This window comes from Sceloporus occidentalis, unplaced genomic scaffold (assembly GCF_023333645.1).
Source record: "Sceloporus occidentalis isolate IW3139 unplaced genomic scaffold, rSceOcc1.0.p SCAF_77, whole genome shotgun sequence".
Classification (NCBI taxonomy): domain Eukaryota; kingdom Metazoa; phylum Chordata; class Lepidosauria; order Squamata; family Phrynosomatidae; genus Sceloporus; species Sceloporus occidentalis.
The window spans coordinates 748,324-770,763 of record NW_028317057.1 but is presented as its reverse complement, the minus strand read 5'-3'; positions in this window follow the sequence as shown (position 1 = coordinate 770,763).

Here is a 22,440-nt window from a genome sequence, read left to right as displayed (position 1 = left end):
TAATATTTCAGTATATTTAATATGTCTCATGGGATGTCATTAAAAGATGAAGTGCACTGCATTTTTATGGTAACTAATACCATCTAGTAATATATTCAAAAAATATTTTTTTCCAGTGGCTTGTGACTTTTTTGAGGTTTAACACCCAAGATAGAGAGCTGGAGAAGAATTGCTTTTTATTTCTCTACACAGAAAGTCCAAACAAGCTTGTCTTGAAATAGTGAGTTGGTTCTGCATCATGTATAGTTAAATTGAAGGAAGAATCACTCAGACCGTGAAACTATGCAAAATATTTCAGAATTTTCAGAATTTTTCTTGGTACCATTTTCTCTTGTTTGGAGATTTATGTGCCAGTGCCAAAAAAGTTCATGTAGTTGTGAGTGAAGTTCAATCATAGGAGAAAAAAGACTAGCTGTAGCAGTAGCTGAATTTTAAACAATAAACATGAAGCAATCAAAGCTAATTTAAAATCCATTATGGATCTGTCTACAGAAAGAAAAAAATTTTAAATCTGATTTTGAGGAACATAAAAAAAAAAGAACTAAAACAAAAAACATAATTTGAGAAGACTGTAATTATAAGGAACTATTAGCAAAGAATACATGGGTCAAACAAGTGAGAAAACCCCTCCTTAAATATATTTAGCATTTTCATGGAGAGCCAAAATATTTTATCCCACATTTGCATTATTATTATGTATTGATTTATATAGTTCCATCATATTCTGTAGCGTAGTACAATGGATAAACAGGAGGTACTGTGTATAACGCAAGAGGTGAAAGCGTAAATGTATGAGGTGGGCTAGCCACACAACGTAAAATAAATAACATTAGAAGGAGTGAGGCAAGGAAACCAAGGCAGGAAGGTTTGATTAGGGAAGTTAACCTGTTGGATAAAGAAGTGGAGAGAGATTAATTTTAGAAAAATAGATCAATTTACAGTATCTACCTACCTATTATTTCCAGTCTTTTAAGCCCTTTGGATACTATACAAGACTAGAACAATATTAGTACAGGCATATTTTCCTATTCTCAATATTTGCATGAATCTTGTGGCATTTGCAAAAGTTAGTGGGGGATAAGCATTAACACACACACACAATCTCAATCTCAAACACACACTTAAATACACTCATTCCATCACACTTCAATCTACCAATCACACCTCAAACATCATCACACTTCATGACACCACACCTTACATCACACTATTACCTTGCCCGGAGTATTTCCTTATAGCTCCTTGCACACTCACTAACACACATACACACTCATGCTCACACACACTTACACATACTAAAACACACTCTAATATAGTGTTTCCCAAAAACCAACAGACCCCCCTCCCCATCCTGTGATCACAGGGACTGCTGATTGGGCTCCCCACAACCATTTAGAGTCCCCTAAATTTACCTGCCATCCTGTGGGGACATTGTGGGGGCCGCCAATGCTTTGCTGGTGGTCTGTGATGCACACTGCAACAGATCCCAGCCAGAAGGTTCCCGGCACTTAAAAATGAGCAAATGAGCGGCTTCAGCAAAAACCATGTGGGTGGGTGAAGCTGTTTTCGACTCTTACAGGGGCATAAGGACAATTAGTCAAATTGATCAGCCTCCTGGGGCATTGAAAGGCTTAGGGAATTTAAAAATCTAATTTGGGTTCAGACGATTGCCCACAATAGCGTCTTTTTGCCTTTCACCAGCATTATTGTAACTTTACCTGTTTGAGTCACTGGCTCTGAAGTTGCTTGTTCCTGATATTAATTTATGGATTTCCCGTTGTGTTTGATGCAACTGACCCAGGGCTTACTGTCACATCTGCTGTCACCCAGAAGCACACACCACAGAAATTCTTTGCCCCGAAACACCTTGCAAGCGGTTGAGGTACAAGATAGGTAAACATAAACTTTGAGAATCCCAATATTGTGTAAGCTTAAGTATAGCCAGATTTAAATAGACACTGAGTATAGGTGGCAAGACACTGTAGGAATAGATAGATACATGTACAGGTAATACTGCAGGTAGATACCCAGGGCAGGGAACACCGGTAGAAGTGGAGAACAGATAGTCAGCAAAAAGTCAAATTTGGTACACTAAGCAGGGTATCAGCCAAGGCAAGGTAAGTACATAGAGCAGGTAGTCAGAACTGCAAGATACAAAAATCGCTAGACAGGGAATGGTCAGACAAACCAGGAGTCAAAACATAATGTTTAGGAATCAAATCACCATGACGGTGACCACACTAGGGTGCCTCTAGTAAGCAGTTTATGATTTATAAACCCTTTACCTAGACTGTCCTGCCCCTAGCTGCATATCATAGATGTTCTCCCTGCTTTGTGTCATAGGCTTCCCAGCTTCCAGATCGAGCCACACGAAGGACAACTATTGGGTGAGTTCACACTGCACAGAGACCTGCTGGTAGTGATTCTCAGCAGCGTGACAATTATATACTGTATTTACTACATCACAAAAATTGGACAATGGAAGACTGGAAGAATGTTTCCTGGTGTGATGAGTGCGAATCCAGCTGCGACATTCAAATAGCAGGGTCAGACTTTGGAGTAAACAACATGAAAGCATGGATCCATCCTGCCTTGTATCAACGGTTCAGGCTGCTGGTGGTGTAATGGTGTGGGTGACATTTTCTTGGCACACTTTGGGCCTCTAAGTACCAACTGTTTCCAGCACCTTGTAGAAAGTATTCCACATGCACACGGCCATCAATGTGATATAAAAGAAAACATGATTCATCAGACCAGGTCACCTTCTTCTATTGCTCAGTGGTCCAGTTCTTATGCTCATGTGACCATTGTAAGCACTTTCAGCAGGGGACAGGTGTCAGCATGGGCACCCTGACTGGTCTATGGCTATGCAGCCCCATATGCAACAAACTGTGATGCACTTTGTGTTTTGAGACCTTTCTATCAGAAACAGCATTAACCTCTTCAGCAATTTGAGCTACAGAAGCTCTTCTGTTGGATTTCACCACATGGGCTAGCCTTCGCCCCATGTGCATCTATGCGCCTTGGCCGCCCATGACCCTGTTGCCGGTTCACTGATTTTCCTTCCTTGGGCCACTTTAGATACTGATCAATTGAGATCGGGAACACCCCATAAGAGCTGCAGTTTTGGAGATGCTCTGACCCAGTCATCTAGCCATCACAATTTGGACCTTGTTAGTTGGTAAATTTGACTTCACTGAGAGGGTGGCACCACCTTCCAGCAGAAGTGATAGAGGTTAATACAGTAAAGCAATTTAAACATGCATGGGATTTATACAAGGCTGTCCTGTATGTGACAAAACAAAGGACCATGTAAGGTTTGAGTTTTTCTACAGCATGACATACAGTACTGTAAAGGTCATAAGTAATATGCTGCTATGACTATAACAACCACACTTATCATGTCATGTTTTAAGATGAGAATTATCTGGACATTCAGCAAAATTATACGTCACATCAGTAGATCTGGATGATTTATTATAGAAACTGTGCCATTTTGTACAGGAACGCTTTTGGCAAGATAAAATGTGGCACCTAACCTTTGCCATAGCCTAAACACATTTATCATTATGAAAGAGCTTATACACAAGATTGGAGATTCATATAAAGTCCAGACCTAGTCTAAAGTTACATTGAACTGACTAGCCTGCTCTCTTGTCCGCACAAAAAATTGACAACTATCACATTAAATAATTGATTTTCTATCACTAATGAAATTAAACCAACTAAACTGAAAGACACACATAGAAATAATCACTATTACAATAAAACTTCTAATATAATCAGCTATTGATGTCTTTGCAATTATTTCAATACTCATCTCAATTTTACTGTATAGGGATTTAATTTATTCAATATATTTCCAAAACTACTATAACAGTTATGGTTTGTAAAAAATAAACTTGCATTATAACAGGCAAGAGGACTGGACTGTCTATGACAGGGCTGCCCTGGCCCTTTAAAGCCTGAGCCTACCTGATGACATAAGTGTGGCCAACACTTTACATTTGCGGGACCTCGCGCTGCATATTTATAATGACCTCGCGCTGTAGCACCTGAGCTTATGTATGTTTATAGTTGTTCATACTGTAAAAATATCATAATAAGTATACTGCATCTTCTTCAAAATGTGTGGTTGTTTTAAAAAAGAGAAGTTAATGACAAAAATTGTCTATATTAGTAATGCCTTTTTATTTAGTAAACATTTAGAGCATGATCTTAAAAAAGGCAAAAAAAGCTTTTAGGGGAAAAATATTAACACTATATTTTGCTATTTGCTGCTTTTTCCATTATTGCATGTAATTGGTAAATGATAGCAAATGATAGAAAATCAAAATGTATTCATACATTAATTTTTCTATCTGTTTATGTTTACAATATCCGATTGTTTACAATATAAGATCTGCACAAGGCCAGCTGTTCCATTTTCCTAGTGTTCCACGCATTAAGGGGCATTGTAGAAGCCAAGGACGTAAGTATGACACCCACTTCTGCCTGTGCCATTCCTAGTTTGAAGAATCTCTACAAACACTCACCCATGTCTTGTCCATTTTATGCATATGTTTTACATTTTCATTAAAGTCTAGAGGCAAAAGTTAGCACATTAATGCTATTGACTATTAATGGTATAGTCATTAAATTAACATTATCATCATCAGGGGCGTACCTAGAGTATTTGGCACCTTGGGCGGATCCTGTATGTGGCACCCCCCCCCCCACAAACACTTTAAAACTGCATAGCTTCTATCGTTATATACTGGCGTAGACATTGAAGGTGGTACAGCATTACTGTTATCATTATATACTGAGGCAGACATTGACAGTGGTACAGCATAACACCTACCACTATATACTGAGGCAGACATTGACGGTGGTACAGCATTACACCCATCACTATATACTGAGGCAGACATTGACAGGGGTACAGCATAACACCTATCACTATACATTGAGCCAGGCATTGATAATAGTGCAGCATAACTCCTATCACTATATACTAAGCCAAACATTGATGCGGTGTAGGCCTACCATGTCATTTTCTGGCTTAGGGATGCACCGAAGCGAAAATTCTGGACTGAAACCGAAAATGCAGCATTTACCTGTACGAAACCGAATATGACCCCCCACCATAAAAAAAATCTCACACCTTTAGTTAAAGTAAGTAACACAGCAAAATAGGACAACAAAAATTCAATAACAATATATATATATATATATATATATATATATGATTGTTAACAGCAATCACACTCCTATCATGCCCAGGCATACCCAGATTCCAGCATGTACTAGCTGACTTGGCATGATAGGAGTGTGATTGCTGTTAGCAATATATATATATATTAATATTGTTATTATTATTGTTCACATGTGAACTCAGCACTGGAGGCATAGAATCAGACATACAAATCCTGTATTTGCAGGTATACAATAATAATGTATGGAAACATAGCAAGAGATAAAACTACAGGCATAGATGATAGGTTGCACAACCCAAAGCCAGCCCTGGCATCCACATTGCCCACATTACAAACATAGGATTTACCATCTTTGTCCCCAAACAGCCCAGCACGAGTCAACTTTGTCCCCGAACAGCCCGGCCTGTGCCATCTTTGTCCCTACCCCTCCTTCTCCCTTCTCACTATCTACCCCTCCCTTCTCACTATCTACCCCTTCTCACTATCTACTCCTCCCCCTCCCTTCTCACTATCTATCCCCTTTCACTCCCTTCTCACTATCTATCCCCTCCCTCTCCCTTCTCACTATCTACCCCCTCCCTTCTCACTATCTACCTCCTCCCTTCTCACTATCTACCTCCTCCCTTCTCACTATCTACCCCTTCTCACTATCTACCCCCTCCACCTCCCTTCTCACAATCTACCCCATCTCCTCTATCTACCCCCTCCCTCCCTCCCCACTATCTGCTATCTAAAATTAAATGTTCTTTTTTTCAGCTGGTTCTAAACCAGGAAGGGATGTACAAAGATATAGCAATGGTTGACAGCCACACAATTTTACCTGAATTCAGGAGTAAATTATTTGCAGTAGTGCCAACCGTTGTTAGTTTTATATAGCAACAAAGGAGTAGTATCAGCAATTTAGTACATTTTTGTGATGTATGACCTTTTTCGGGTGAGCTAGTCTCAAAATACAGTTAATTCTCTTTGTTCTGTAGGTTATTCTAAAGAACACATTAACATGGCCGACATACTTCCTGAGTGGGCAACAGACTGTAATCTCCTCTAACTATCTACCCCTTCACTCCCTTCACACTATCTACCCACCTCTAACTATCTACCCCCCCTCCCTCCCTTCTCACTATCTACCCCCCCTCCCTCCCTTCTCACTATCTACCCCCTCCCTCATTGGAACACTGATTGCAGGCCATGCCTTTTTGTCTAATGTTAGTGCTTGACCTCACAAATGTTGTTTTGACTGAATAGGTACAAATTCCCACAGAAACACTCAAAAATCTTTTGGAAAGCCTTCCCAAAGAGTGGAGGCTTTAATAGCTTAAAGGGGGGGGGTACCTCCATAGTAATGCGCATGGTTCTGGAATGAAGTAAGTTCATATAGGTGTGATGGTCACATGGCCACAAACATTTGAACTTAAGTGTATGTCTTATGTGAATATTCTATAGGACAATTTCTCTGATTATTTTTCTCTTTTGTTCAATAAATCATAACCTAATTAAGGTCAACCTCAGTGAGTAACCTGAGTGGTGAGGTAATTACTGGCATAGCTTCAGATCGAAAACATTCTTTGACTTATCTCAATAGATAATCATTATGCACTTTTCTTGTGCATAAGGTATGACTTTTACCAATGAAGGATACAGTTAATATTCATGCTGCCACTTATTTTTGTGCCAAGGCAAGCTGTGACATAATTATGAAATTGTAAAACATGGGCAATGTTCAAATATCGTAAATATCGTACAAAAATTGTAAACCGCTCCACTTCCCTGTTCAACCACTAAACAGTCTATAACACACTTACCCCTAGATAAGTCTGGAATAATTTGTCTAAATAATTTACAGTCCTCCTCTTGTTTGTGTAGGTTTATCTTTATAATGATAATGGTGTTTCTTTGCTTCATAAACTATGAATATAAACTTTCATTCACTTCTGGAGATAACACAAGTACCTTTCTAACAAAGCATTTTCATAAATAGACACAGAGAGACTCTTCAGTAAGCCCATACTATACTGGATCTTTGTTATAATGCCAAATTCACGATGCACTAATCTCTGCCTGCTGTGTCTGTCTTGTGCATGAATGAATTATGTTTATGAAACTCCTCCAAGTAGGTAGCTTTCATTCTATGTAATCTTAAAATCTCAATTGTTCACATGAAAGACTCATTTGCAGGAAACAGGAAAGTAGTCTGGATAAACACTTCACAGAGCAACTTCTTTAACAGAGCTCTTGGTGCATCTCTGCTTAATGTGTTGCTTGGATCTCCCTTTTTGACAGGCCCATTTATGCCTGCACAGCCTCCATAGTATCAGTTTTTTGTGTCCTTCTGCGGCAAAGAGGGTGATAGCCAGGTAGGTGGTGAGGGGTGGCTTGGGTGCTTCCATGGATCAAGCTTGGGGTAGCACACAACCACAATTCATCACCAGCTTTCAGGCTCTCTGTCCTAAAGCATGTTATATCTGGGACTTATTTTTATCCAAACAATTGGTAGTATGATTGAGCTCATACAGAGTCATTTACTTTATTTGTTATAATATTCTTAAATAGGCAAGTCTTTCTAAGATTTGACTAGTTTTCCACTGATTAAAGAGTTAATGTCTAGGGATAACTCCTTGGAGGCTAGCAGTGAAATGATCTAACCTTTGGTAAAATGTACTTGTTTTCTATTTAACAGTATAAGGAGACCATCACTTGTCTAGTTAATCTATGTCCTAAACTAGACTGAAGATTAATGAAATGCATCTGGCCTCATCAATTACCTTAATTGCATGATATGGGGAACACAAGGTACCATTCAAAGTAAGAAAAGGATAGATGGATCGGTTTCCACTTGCAGTGGAATTCACTGCAATATCTAAACTGCACATCCTCTATCATACAAAAAAGATAAATGCAACTGAGAGTAGTTACTTTCAGCATCACTGTTATTGGAGACAAAGCTGACATATACACTTTTATTGTTGCATTTTATTATGGAACATGAGATAATTCAACATAGTGTTCGTTTTACTGGCAGTATAGGGCACATTTTACTTTGTATTATATATAGAGAAGCTATTTTGTGTTATAGTGATATTAAAGTTTAATAATATCTTCAACATCTCTATTGGGATACTGTTTTTTTTTTCATCCCTGGTGCACTTCAGCCAGTTATATGGGATATGCCATTGCCAGTCCTCAATTGTGTAACTTCAAAAGTATTTTCCCAATATTATTGGGTCGTATTATTTTCTTAAAAAAACAACTTTATATTGAATGTTGAGTGGCATGCTGTAAAGTAAGAATGCATTCAAAAATAGACATATTAGTTAATGTGGAGGCCATACTATTACTTCCAGGACTCCTTGTTCTTCTTTAGACTGAAAATAAGGGTAGTGGTTATGCTGTGCAATAACTCTGGGGCCCCTCTGATGCTATTGTATGACAGAAACGTTACTGCCTGCACTTCTCAGCACTGAACAAACTGCCTACTGCTAAAGCCAAATATTTCACGTTTTGAGAGTACCTGCTGTTATTTTTCTGCACCCCAGTTCCTGTGTTTTTCATGAATAGTTTGGCCTTGTTTTCATGTAGGAGGTATGTTTTTTTTGCTGCAAGTCTTCCATAAAGATAATTTCTAAACAGAAGTATCTGGACAGTAGATGGGTATACTAGGATCCCACTGTCTTTGGCCAATGCTGAGCTGTAAGTAAGCATGATTTGTCTTTCATCTGCTGCATTAAGTTTCCTTAGCCAACCACTAGATCTAAGGTCCTCAACATTGCCTGTTTGTTTGTGGTTTATCAAAAGAGCTTGGACAGAAAATCTGGAAACCCCTATCTGCCTTTAAATGTCTGCCTGATGCAGTATAACTACCTTGTGTCTTGTTGCTGTGCTCAGTCTCGCCATGTTGTTTGACTTTTGGTATTAAACTTGATTAGACCCAGTTTTATTCTTTCTAAACAGCTGTTTCAGCAGAATATGTCCCATCATGTGACATTGAAGGAAGAAAATTCTGCAAGTGTTAAGAAATCTTGTGATGAAGGGTTTAGGAGGCCCCCTCTCCTATTGCTTGTAGACCAAATTAATACAGATACACTTGACAATATTTAGACCACTAAAAGATCAAAGTAGAAAGGGTAAAGAATTGTTTTGCAAAATGAATTGGTCCAGGAGTTTCATGGGCATAGATGCATTAAAACAATTAATTACTTTTAACAAGTACTGTGCAGGAGTCAGGTAACTTTTTATACAGCTTCCTGGTAGCTCTTCATTGAGCTGTCACACAATGCTTGATGGCCAAATTAAAAGCGCTTTGTTTTGGTGGATGCAATGGCAGTAAAAGCATCCACTAGCCTTTTTGGGGTGTCAACAGTTTTGTTTTTCTGTAGTGAGTAGAGCTGCTTTTCTAAAAAATGTCTCACGACTGGTACATTTCCTTGACAATTTGAAATGCGAGTGTCTTTAAGATGTAATAGGTGGAAAGCATTAGCCTGGTAGAGCCAGTACTCTCAACCCTGCTGTCAACAAAGTAAAATGCCCCATGGGCTTGTCTGATTTAAATTTTGCACCACTTACCAAGCTGATTTGAGTGCTTCAGAGCAATTGTACATAATGGGTTTTCCATAATTTCTTTTTTTTGTGTGTTGGACAGGGCTGGATGTGTTTTGTTAAAAGGCCTTTGCCTGGGCTTAGTCCTAACGGTAAATATTGCCAGTCCCCCCTAAATATATTATTATATCTATTTATTTATGCATGTTAATGATTGTAGCCAGTGTTTATATATATAACCTAGTGGCTTATTATGGCACAGGGAAATTAGATACTACAATTAGTGTTTCTAATGCACATCATTAGAAGAATTATTTGTCATTCAAAAAAAATAATTGTATGTCTAAAGTCTTAAGTGGAAAGTAAATAAAAACATTCTTTGAGCAAAGTCTTGTGAATTCCATGGCCTTACTGTTTGCAACAAACAAACATAAAGTAATTTTGAAAAGACAATCCTTACATATGCTCCCCGCGGAGTAACAACCAATCTGGCAAAGACAGAAAGAGGTAATGAGAAGTGTAATTACCTAATATAAATGATCTCAGCATTGCTCACTTTCCATTTTGAAAATACCACCTGTTTCTATTAGCATTTGCAAACTACATACCAAAATGCATGCTACATTCTGTAAACTAAAAGCATTGAAAAAAATCACAATTTTAAAAGGCAAGGTTTGGTTTTGAATTGTGTTCATAATATTGGTCAAATTAAACAACCTATTATTTGGTTAAATATGTTAAGAGAAGTTACACCCTACCTGTTACCTCTTGTATTACAAATAATGTATTCACAGAAACACTGCCACCCAGAGAATTTCTCATTGGATGCTAGCTCAAACTTTTTTGTATATTCACTGAGATGCTATTAAACCAGTTTGTATGTATGAATTTGCATACAGTAATAAATTAATTTAATGGCAAACAAACTAGGATAGATAAAAACTCCTGAAGTTAGTATGGATCGCGCTCCCTGTATGTCCCCTGCCCATATGTAAAAGTAACCATGGGGTATATCAAGTGTCCCCCAATTGCCTCAAATCCCCTACCATAGGCAGACCTGGGTTGCATTTTTCTGACAGGGAAGGTGTGTTTCATGTGTTTGACTGGGTACGTGTGTGTCAGGGTACGTATGTGTGGTTATGTGTGGGTATGTTAGTGTGTATCTGGTTAAGTTAGTGTGTGTCTGTTTATGTTAGTGTGTGTCTAGGTATGTAGTGTGTGTCTTGATATGTTAGCCTTTGAGTGTGTGTGTCTGGGTATGGTAGTGTGTGTGATTGGGAATGTTAAGGTGTGTGCCTGTTAATGTTAGTGTATGTGTCTGGGTATGTTAGTGTGTGTGAATGGGTATGTTAGTGTGTCTGTGTGTACATGTGTGGCTGGGTATATAGGGATATGTGGGAGTCAGTGTTTCTGTGAGTATCTAATAAGCTGGTGAGATAGCTCAGTTGATAAATGCCCCTGACTACAGAGCCTATTCAAGCCACAAATTCAAATCTTGGCAGTCTCAACTCCACCTTTCATCCTTCCAAGGTGGAGGAATGAGTACAATTCATTGGAGAAGAAAAACAACTATTCATTTAATTCTGAGAGCTTGTGCTTTGAGTCTCACTGGGAGAAAGGCACTGTTTTATGTTATGTTAGCATTTGATTGTGTCTGGGTATGTTAGTGTGTTTGATTTGGTATGTTAGTGTGTATATGCGTGTGTGTCTGGGCATGTTTGTGTGTCTGGATATGTGTATGCATCTGAGTAGTTATGTTAATGTAACTGTGATTTTGTGTCTGTGAATTTAAGTGTGTGAGTGCTTGTATGCCTTTGTATAAGTGTAAGTGTCGGGTTGTGTTAGTGTAAGGGTCTGTGTGCATGTGTGTTAGTGTGTTTAGTTGTGTTCGTGTCAAATGTCTAGTTGTGTTAGTATGAGCATCTAGATGTGCATGTTAGCGTGAGTGTCAGAATACGTTAGTGTGTGTCTGGGTGTGGGTCTTACTGTGTGTACATGTGTGTTAATGTGTGTGGTGTGTTAGTACATGTACATGTGTGTTAGTGTTTAGTGTCTCTGTGCGTGTGTGTTAATTGGAATATTTAGTTGTGTTAGTGTTTGGATATGTGTGTTATGAGTGTCTCAGTATGTTAGTGTGAGTATCTGGGGATGTGTGTGCTGCTGTGTGTCAGTGTTAAATGTCTAGTGTTATTGTCTGGATGTGTGTGTTACAGTGACATTAATGTGAGTACATTAGTGTGCGTCTGGGTGTTGTCTGAGAATTTCCGAGTACTTCTATACCTTGGGGTTCCAAAATATATAGATATCTTTATCGAGCGGCTTGAGAGAAATCAGACACACAGACAGGAGTGTATGTATAATAAGATCTCTGTTTATTCTGGCGCATTATTGCTGTATTTATATGCTTATCACTAAAACTAGAAATAACACCCTATTCTAATCCAATCATTTTGCCTAAAGTAGCAGTATGCCGTTATAACCATCGTATCTATAAAATAATGGGGAAAAAGGGTGGGCAATGGATACTTGAACCCAAAATAACCTTGTACCTAGTTCTGTGTACTTTTAGGAGAACAAAATATGGGATAGAGTTTATCCTGTATTCTTCCACAGTGTGTATTATTGTGCATGTATGTGTGTTAGTGTTGAGTATCTCTGTGCATGTGTGTGTTAGTTTGAGTGTCCTGTTGTGTTAGTGTGAGTGTCTGGACATGTGTCTGTGTAAATGTGTATGTGTGTCAGGTCCCCGCCGCGGTACTCACCTTGGTCCCACGCCGCGTCCTCCTTCTGAAACATGCCGCCAATATGGCGACGCACGAAGAAGGGTCCGACGTGGCAGACCCGCTCACTCCCCGGCAGGGGAGGGCTGGCAGCCTAAGGTCTGGGGGGCAAGTCTAGTCAACTGGCCCAACTGGCGACATTGAAAGCGGCCGTCGTGCGGCAGTCACTCCACTAGCGCCTAATGAAATTAAAGTGGCCGGTGTGCACGCACCACATGTCTCAGCTCTTCATCACACCCCTTTTAAGACGTGGGAAGAGGAGCTGAGGCAGGGCCGTTGGGTCTGACAGCCGCATGATGCAGGGGCGTACCTAGAGTATTTGGCACCTGTGGCAGATCCTGTATGTGGCACCCTCCCCCCACACACACACACTTTAAAACTGCATAGTTTCTATGGTTAGGCAAACATTGACAGGGGCACAGCAAAATTGTTATCATTATATACTTAGGGATTATGCGGTACCACCGTCAATGTGTGCCTATACATTGAGCCAGACACTGACAACCCCTATCACTATATACTAAGCCAAACAGCAGCCATAGGGAGTCCATAATCACATTCCTTTCATGCCCAGATTCCAGCATGTGCTGGCTGACTTAGCATGATAGGAGTGTGATTGCTGTTTGCAATTATATATATATATTAATACTGTCATTGAATTATTCTGTCCAATAAAAGTGTTAATACACCAAAGTTGGACCAAAAAATAATTTATAACAGCAATCACACTCCTATCCTGCCTAGGCAGCCACTACATGCTGGAATCTGGGCATGAAAGGAATGTGATTATGGACTCCCTATGCCAAGCTATCCCCAACACTTACACATCCATGCTATCTGAAACCCTCATTCATAAACATTCAGCATAACACCCATCACTCTCACACACTTACATTCAGCATAACACCCATCACTCTCACACACTTACTAATCCACTCTCCCTGAATCTTGTCCTACCTTTTCTTCTTTCACTCTCCCTTTTCCTCCTCCTCCTCTTCTTCTTCTTCTTCTTCTTCTTCCTGTCCTTCCGGTGTACTGAGAAGACGGTGGGCGTGGCTCCAGTGTTGTTCGCCGGGATTTGACATCAAGTCCCGGCGCACAGCCACAGTTGCCGCGCACATCGTTTCTGAAGGGGTGCCTGCATGGTGGCACCCCTCAGATGAGCTGCAGCCGGGTCGAACCGCCCCCCCCCGCCAGGTACACTACTGGCATGATGGCCGCATTCAATCTTGCTCGCGGCCGCTTAGTTTTTGACTTTGCGGCTGCATTGAATGCTCGTCTGCCGGTCGTCCGTCCGCCCCACCGGCCCGGATTTAGGGCGGCCTGGGGGGCAATTGCCCCCCTGCCCCCCGGCCCAGCCCGCCCCAGTGCCGCAATCTTCTTCCCGGCACTGTGTTCTTCAGGATGGCCCTGCAGTTGTGTTCCGGCCGTCCTGAAGATCACAGTGCCGGGAAGAAGATTGCGTCTCCAGCCTTGCATATTGGGCTCCGACTACTAAACCCAACAGAATATCTGAGCCATAGCATGGAGCTCACTGAGCTGGCTGACGTACTGGATAACCTGACTAGACAGGTATCCACCCTCACCCAAGCCGTCCATGACCTGCAGGCCCAAGCTGCGGCCCCTACACCTGGATTATTCATGGCATGTGAAGTACTGTTTGAACTGAAACCTTGCACATACCATTCTGATGCCATGAAAGTCCGCACTGTGATTGCCCTCCTATCTGGACTGCCACAAGAATGGGCCCACGACCTCTTACGCAGCAATGATCCCTGTGTCTCGACCTTGCATTCCTTTGTTACGGTCATATCCTCCATGTATGATGACCCGCATCGACAAGAAACCGCTCAGTCTGCTATCAGGGCTTTATGCCAGGGTCGTCGACCCGTGGAAGAGGACATCACCGACTTCAAACGGTATGATGTTGACACACGCTGGAATGAACATGGATTGATCAACTGGTTTCTGAACCCTTGAAAGATGACTTCGCTCATTTTGGAATTCCGGAATCACTGGAGTCCTTTATTCAACAAGCGATCCAGCTAGAACGACGTCTTAGGGAACGACGCCAAGAAAAAGCCGCAACACCTGCTGCACCACCGAGATATTCCTCGGCTGCTTACTCTCCTTCTTCTTCTCGTTCTCCAGTCCAGACTGAAGAACCAATGCAAATCGGTCTGGTTCAAGGAAGGCTGCCGACAGCAGAATTACAACGCAGAAGGCAAGATAATCTTTGTCTCTACTGCGGTAACTGTCGACACACCGTTGAATCCTGCCCTAGAAAGGCGAGAAACAGGGGTAAGCCCGATGACCTTGCTATCATGCTATCCACTCTGACCGCCATATCACCACCCTTATCTGTTCATTTTTACTTGCAGTAGAATAACAACTCCTATGAATGATCGACTCCGGGTCCAGCGGCTGTTTCCTCGACGTCCACATAGCAAATGCCTTGTCCATCCTTGTGCATGGTAAAATAAATCCTTTGCGCACCTATCCAAGTCTCCATAGGGAGGCATACCGAACTGCTCACGTTTGATCTGGTTCCCTCACCTCTATTCCCTGTTAGCCTTGGGATACCCTGCTTGCGCCTCCATGACCCTACCATTACCTGGTCAACAGGCACCTTAACCTTCTCCTCATCCGTCTGTAACCATCATAGAGGACAACCACCGACTGGTTTCATACACTCCATATTAGAAATGAATATGAAAAAAGGACAAGAGATCATGCTACCCAAACCGTATGAACAATATAAAGCTGTGTTCGACAAAAAAGGGGTAGAGACCCGGCCACCACATAGACCATACGATTGTCCTATAGATCTCCTGCCTGGGGCACCCATACCATATGGCAAAATATACCCACTGGCAGAAAAAGAATTACACATCTTAAAAGAATACATCCATGAAAATCTAAAGAAAGAGGATCTAATGAAACCTACGTCCCCAGCAGGTGCCGGCATCTTTTTCGTGGGAAAAAAGGATGGCAGCATACGTCCATTTGTGAATTACAGAGAGATGAATCATATCACCATCAAAAATAAATATCCTCTGATACTCATTCCTGAACTCCTGGAACGCCTCCAAACAGCAACCGTCTACACCAAGCTCTTAGAGGTGCCTATAATCTGCTTCGAATGCACCAAGACGATGAGTGGAAGACTGCGTTCCGATCCCGATATGGACACTGCGAATATTTGGTCATGCCTTATGGACTGTGTAATGCCCCTGCTTCCTTCCAGCATTTCCTTAACGACATCTTAAGGGACCTCCTCGATCAGTACGTAGTGGTGTATTTGGATGACATCCTCATCTTCACCCCTGACCTACATACCCACCGTCTTCATATGACAGAGGTCTTGAAAAGGTTACAACAACACCACTTATACGCAAAGATCAAAAAGTGCATTTTTGAAACGGATTGTGTGGAGTTTTTGGGTTTCATAATCAGACCTGGAAAGGTCGAAATGGATCCTCGCAAGGTAGAGGCAATCCTCTCATGGCTGATACCACAAAATAAGTACAGCGCTTTGTGGGGTTTGCCAATTTCTACCGGAAATTCATCTGGAACTTCTCACAGACAATCCAACCATTGACTCATCTCACTAAAAAGGACTTCAAATGGTGTTGGTCATCAGCAGCCCAAAAGGCGTTCAACACCCTTAAACATCGGTTCACATAGGCTCCCATTCTCCATTTGCCAGATCCCAAAAGACCCTTCTTCCTCGAAGTGGATGCATCCAACATAGCAACCGGGGCCGTGCTATCACAAAGAGACTGCGACACAGGACTCCTACATCCAGTGGCCTTTTATTCACGCAGATTAACTGATGCCGAATCCAACTATGACGTAGGGGATAAGGAGCTACTAGCCATCAAAAGAGCCTTTGAAGAATGGAGGCATCTTCTCGAAGGTGCCAACCACCCCGTCACGGTGTATACAGACCACAAAAATCTAGAGTACCTCAGAACCGCCAAACGTCTCAATCCCCGTCAAGCACGATGGGCTCTGTTTTTCTCCCGTTTCACGTTTCATGTCACATATCGTCTTGGTTCAAAGAATCAAAAAGCAGATGCCCTCTCAGAATGCATGCCCTAGAAGAGGCAAAACCCAAACAAGAGGAGACAATACTGCAAACACACCACTTCATGGGTATCACTACCCACTTCTTGCAGGATATCCAAAAAGCTACTTCCTCCCTTGATCTCCTGACCTCACCAGAAGGATATCCCCTGTCACACGGGAAAATCTATGTTCCTGAAACCATACGCCCTTTTGTGCTTCAACATTGTCACGATGCCCTCACAGCAGGGCAAAACCCTCTATAACATTCAACGCCATTTCTGGTGGACCTCTCTTCCCCACGACGTCAAGAAATATGTAAATTCCTGTGCCGTTTGTAACCGTGCCAAGACTGCTACCTCCAGAATGGCAGGTCTGTTACAACCCCTGCCTATACCATCCCAACCGTGGCGTCATCTCACGGTCGATTTCATCGTGGACCTCCCTGACTCACAAGGATACAACACGATCATGGTCGTGGTCGATCGGTTGACAAAAATGGCCCACTTCATCTCAACCAAAGGGCTCCCTACTGCCAAAAGAACAGCCACACTCTTTCTTGACTCCGTATTCCGACTCCATGGCATACCCGAATCCATACTCTCCGATCGAGGCACGCAATTCACCTCCCGTTTCATTGAACATCTTCGTAGACCTCTCCACCACAGCTTTCCATCCCCAGTCGAATGGTCAAACAGAGCGAACAAACCAGACCTTGGAAACATACATTTGTTGTTACTGTACATACCTCCAATCCAATTGGAAAGAGCTACTCACCACGGCAGAATTCGCTTACAATACCAGATGACATGACTCTACGCGTGCTTCCCCCTTTTTTCTCAACTATGGATACCAACCCAATAGCATCCGGACAAACCGGGTACCACATGCCTCCGGAGGCGGCATCCTAGTATGGGGGCACTGTCAGGTCCCCGCCGCGGTACTCATCTTGGTCCCACGCCGCGTCCTCCTTCTGACCCACGTTGCCAATATGGCGACGCACGAATAGGGGTCCGACGTGGCAGACCTGCTCACTCCCTGGCGTTGACAGTGCCGCAATCTTCTTCCCGGCACTGTGATCTTCAGGACGGCTGGAACACAACTGCAAGGCCGTCCCAACAGAGACGGAGAACACGTTCCCTCCCACGCCCTCTAGTGGCACGCGCGCATGCAAATCCTCTTCTTAAAGGCACAGTCGGCAATATTCCCAGGTGTATGGAATCAGATTAATCTTGACATCAGAGGGCGTATCCCTCCCTCCTTCCTATAAATCTGTGTCCTTTAGTTCATTCAGTGCTCAGATATACTATGCTCTCTACGTATATACGTCAGTGCTTCCTTAGCGTTGTTTCATTAGATATTGACCCTTTGCTTGCCTTATCGTGTCTGAACCTACGCTGCCTGAACTGACCTCTGCTTATCCTGACTTTGTCTACGTCTCATCCCTATCGGTACCTCGCTTTTGATTCACCCACTTTTATATTGGGCTCCGACTACTAAATCCAACAATGTGTTACTGTGGGAGTGACCCGGGGGTCAGGATCTGGATCCGCCCCTGTCCCCTACCCATCAACTGGGATATAAGACTGGGAGAAATAGTTGAAGCATAAGCCGTGAAATGCCTTTGTTTCCGTGGTCTCAACCCTGCTCAGCCTAAGGTTAGCTGAACCACGGGGGACCAATCCCACTTTTGCAGGTTTGCACATGTCATGTGCAGCTTTTTGTCATTCTGCATTTTCATGAACATTTTAATTATTTCACATCACTTGTTTATGAACCTCGAAATATATTATGTGAATTAGAAATGGTGTTTCTAAGCAATTGCTGCTCCAAAGAAAATCAATAAAGGAGTTCAATATGATGATCCAGCTCTGGATTATAGATACATTTAAAGCTCCACAGAGAACGTTTAAATGCATGGGTTTATTCACTTAACTGTGAGCCGAAATGAAGCATTTCTTTTCGGTCATTTAGCAATGCATTATTGCTCAGCATTTCAGGATAAACATAACCAGGGATGGCTATTCATGGCAGAATTAGGTCAATGAGATGTGTCATCTTGCTTAAATTGAACCTGTAACCCACAAATTATTAAATAAACTCCTTGATCATTTTATATTTTTGTAATTACAGATTTACAATATGACACTGAGAGATGTCAGCTTTATCATAAAAAGCTTCACAAAATGTGTACTATAGAGCTGTCTTGTATTCAGTGTTTAGTGACATTCCATTTCCTGAATATGAATTATGATAGATAAACTTGGTAAAATTCTAGGTTAAAGTCTGCTAAATTGTATTTTCAATATGTATCACAAATTGTAAAGGTGTGAAAGTGATGACAGAATTCTACATATTGCGAGGACTGACATAATGAACAGATTTTTATCTATGGTAGTCTAAATCATAATTTGTTTTTGTTGTATTGATGATTTACCCAGCAGATGGTTGTTGCACATAAATTTGCACCGATGTATGCAACCATTTGTATAATCAGATATGGGGATATGTAGTTATACACTCATATTCTATGTTAAATTTATATTGCACCCTTGCTTCTTTTCCAAAATTACCAGTGTTCGAGCTATGGAATCATTGAGACTGAATGGATGCACCTCAGGGAACTTGCAGATTTGAAGCAAAGACAGTTAAATTAAGATAATGCACTTGGTCCTTTTTAATGCGTATAACACAAAGTAATGTATGTTGTGGTGTGTATTAAATCATGACTTAAATATTTTTTTAAATAAACAACTCATACAATCACTCATAGGAATGGACATAGCAGGTCTGGAAATATTTGGACACTGACACAAATTTCATAATTTTGGCTCTGTACGCCACCATAATGGATTGAAATGAAACAACTGACATGCAATTGAAGTGCAGACTTTCAGCTTTAATTCAAGGGGTTGAACAAAAATATCATATAAAACTTGAAGAACTGCAACCATTTTCATACACATACACATGCAACCCAGAAAAAAGTTCTGGGTTGCTTTCGCAGGATGTTTTGGGTCATTGTCCAACTGTAAAGTGAAGCACCATCCAATCAAGATCGCTGAATCTGAGCAGACACTATATCCCTATACACTTCAGAATTCATCTGGCTGCTTCTATTTTAACACTAGTGACCAATGTTCCCTCAAATTTTTCTTGGGTGGTGTGCGCAGAAAATTTCTGTTGTGCAAAATTTTTCCCAGAGCCAAAATTTTGTGCGCACAATATGCTTCTACAGTCCATATAAAGCGAAGTTGGTGGAGCTGAATTGTGTGTGTGTGTATATATATACCGTATTTGCTCGATTATAAGACGAGGTTTTTTTCAGAGCAAATGCTCAGAAAAATACCCCTCGTCTTATAATCGGGGTCGTCTTATAATCAGACCTCAACGTCTGACTATGAGATGACTAAGATCCAGATCCCCTGCAGCTGCAGGGCATCTGGATCCTCCTGTCTCAACCCCCCCCCCCGCCCCACTTACCGGTACTTCAGAGTCCCCGGTGTGCAGCTGGGGCAGCGTGTAGATGTCTACACGATTTGCGTAGACAACTTCCACTGCAGCCGGAAGAAGGTGTGGCTAGCAGCGGGGGTTGTCTGCGTGCATCGCGCAGACCTTCCCCGGCTGTCAAAGATCAGAGTTCCCCGCACCGGCACCGAGTCTACACGCTGCCCCAGCTACATGACAGGAGACTCAGAAGTACCGGTAAGTGTGGGGGGGGGAGTGTTAAATGGGGGGCATAAGGCATTTCTGGAGGCAGGGTGCTCTGTGAAATGCCTTTTAACCCCCTTAATGCCACTCTGCCTCCTGAAATGCCTTAAACCTCCCTATATGCCACTCTTCACTCTTCCCCATAATATGCCTTTTAACCCTCTAAGTGCCAGAGTGGCATATAGGGTTAAAAGGCATATCATGGGGCACAGTGGCATATAGGGTTAAAAGGCATATCATGGGGCACAGTGGCATATAGGGGGTATAAGGCATTTCTGGGGCAGATGTGCATAACTGGGGGGCAGGTTGGAAAATAGAAGGAAATAAAACCAAAATATTTTTCTCAATCATAGCTTTTATTTAAAAAATAGTTTAAATGAATTAACATTTACTGGTAAAACTTTTTTCCTATAGGGTCGTCTTATATTCAGGCTTTTTCTGTTTTTCCTAAATTAATATTAAGATTTGGGGGGTCGTCTTATAATCAGGGTCGTCTTATAATCGAGCAAATACGGTATATATGTGTGTATATATATATATATATATATATATATATATATGTGTGTATATATATATATATATATTTTTTTTTTTTATTGGGAAAAACTGCATAGCTTCTGTCGTTAGGCAACCATTGACTGGTACAGCATAACACCTATCACTTTATACTGAGGCACACATTGACTGGGGTACAGCATAACACCTATCACTATATACTGAGGCAGACATTGACGGTGTTGCAACATAACTGCTATCATTATATACTGAGCCAAATATTGACAGTGGTGCAGCATAACACCTATCACTATATACTGAGGCACTCATTGAGGGTGGTACAGCATAACTGCTATCATTATATACTGAGGCAAACATTGACGATGGGGCAGCATATCACCTATTACTATATACGTCACACACTGATGGTGGTACAGCATAACACCTATCACTATATACTGAGGCACAGCACAACACCTATCACTATACATTGAGCCAGACATTTCCAATAATGTAGGATAACCCCTATCACTATATACTAAGCCAAACATTGCTGTGGTGTAGGCCTACCGCTTCAGTGTCTGGCTTAGTATATAGGGGTGCACCGAAATGAAAATTCTGGACCTTTTAAAAAAAACAAAACACTTTATTAAAAATAACACACCAAAATTGGACAAAAAAAACCCAACAGCAATATTATATATATATTATGTATATATATATATATATATATATATATATATATATATAATTGCTAACAGCAACCACACTCCTATCATGCCCAGGCAGTCAGTACATGCTGGAACCTGGGCATCATATTAATGTGATTACAGCCTCCCTATGCCATGCTATCCCCCCCCCACTTACACATCCATGCTATCACACACACACTCATTCACAAACATTCAGCATAACCTACAGCATAACACCCATCACTCTCACACACTTACAAATCTCACTTAATGTTTTCCTACCTTTCCTATGTTACTTTTCCTCCTCCTCTTCGTTCTTCATCTTGCCTCTTCTTCTTGTGTCCTGTCCTTCTGGTGCAGTGAAGATGGTGGGCGTGGCTTCAGTGCTGTGCGCCGGGATCTGACATCAAATCCCAACGCACAGCATCAGTTGCCGCGCGCATCGCAAGGGAGCAGGATCGGAGGTCTGCATTAACAGACCTCCCTCTCCCTTGATTGATTTTAAGCCGGTTGGGGTGGGATTTTTGATCTCCCCAACCGAGCTTGCTCCTCCAGCGGCGGACATTACTGTCCGTCTCTGGAGGAGTGCCAGCGTCACCCTGGACGGCACCCTGGACGGACTGCCCGCCCCCCCAGCTCCCCGTTAGGTACTGTGCGCACAATGTTAGGACGTGTGCGCTCCCTCAAAAAGTTATGTGCGCGCGCACAAGCGCACAGCTTAGAGGGAACACTGCTAGTGACCCAGTGCCACTGGAAGCCCCCCTCCACCCTGTTTTACATTTGATGTGGTATGCTTTGGATCATATGCTGTTCCAAGCTCTCATGAAGTCCTCTCTTTATGGTAGACTTGAATAATGATATGCCTACCTCTTGAGTGTTCTTCACTTGGCTGATTGTTGTGAAGGGGCTTTACCATGGAAGGGATCCTACAATCATCCACCACTGTTGTATTCTGTGGACATC